The 1,061-nt window shown below is 32.5% G+C and overlaps 1 protein-coding gene across 2 annotated transcripts in view; it reads left to right on the top strand.

The window, feature by feature from the left end:
• LOC106869896 (mediator of RNA polymerase II transcription subunit 1) overlaps positions 1–1,061 on the top strand; it is a 207,940-nt gene that overhangs the window by 36,625 nt on the left and 170,254 nt on the right. For both annotated transcript variants that reach the window (XM_052970566.1, XM_052970567.1), the window contains exon 3: positions 702–838. The gene's annotated coding sequence lies outside the window, so the exon portion shown is untranslated. The remainder of the gene's footprint in view (positions 1–701; positions 839–1,061) is intronic.

Genomic DNA, 1,061 nt, shown 5'->3' with positions numbered 1-1,061 from the left:
CTGATGATAAATAGATACTTTTATTTTGGAAGTATTGATTTTGAAACTATAGTCTGCAGATAATCGAGGTATGTACAATTTTCACTGGTCTAGCCCGCCTGTTTTTGCTCTGCTGAATCCGTATTTGAGAATTTTTTAAGTGAGCTTCTTCGAGCATATTAACAGACCGGTCACTGGTCAATCTTATATACACAACTACTATAATCGTTTTAGGATCTCCCAAAAAATTTTTTCATGAATCTTCTGATTCTTTTAATGTGCTAGTTTCCTGGTATTAAATTGATATTAATTAATATCGAATTTTTACCATATTATGTTAATTATATATATATATATGAGAAAGCTTGAAATCACGTGATATAGGAATATCTGTGATCTTCATTTGCAACTTTCAGCTACAATGGTAAGTTAAATTTTGCTCATCCCTCGATTTTCCTCAGCCTTTTGTATTTTCGGTGAAACAGGCGTTTATTTGAGTATTTTTCAACTCTTATTGCTAGCAACACTGGTACTTCATGTACCCTCAAATATAATTAATAATTAATTATAAATTTCTAAATTTTGGCTTTGATGCTTGCTGGCCACTTATTTTATTATTGTTATTATTTGTTGATAATAATAATAATATCTTTATTTATTTATGTACAATTATAGACTAATATCGTTTGTATTTGTCACTGGTCTTTCAACAATTTTAACAGGTATAAAAGCGAGAATAAATTTAACCCTTGGCTAACAGTGAGGCCTACTAATCAGAACTAAGGAAAATATCTCAAAGCTCAAAGTCCTGTGATACAGGGATAACTGTGATCCTCATTTGCAACTTCCAAATGCAATGGTAAGTTAAATTTTGCTCATCCGTTGATTTTTGCAGCTTGTATTTTCCATGAAATGGTGCCTTATTTAAATATATTTTTACTCTTATTTCTAGCAATGCTAGTACTTCATATACCATCATCATCATCATCGTCATCATCCGTTTTCCATGCTAGCATGGGTTGGACGGTTTGACTGGAGTCTGAGAAGCCAGGAGGCTGCACTAGGCTCCAGTCTGATCAGGT

Source organism: Octopus bimaculoides, chromosome 9 (genome assembly GCF_001194135.2).
Source record: "Octopus bimaculoides isolate UCB-OBI-ISO-001 chromosome 9, ASM119413v2, whole genome shotgun sequence".
Taxonomy (NCBI): domain Eukaryota; kingdom Metazoa; phylum Mollusca; class Cephalopoda; order Octopoda; family Octopodidae; genus Octopus; species Octopus bimaculoides.
The sequence above is the reverse complement of the archived record's forward strand: the minus strand, read 5'-3'. Positions and strand labels throughout refer to the sequence as shown.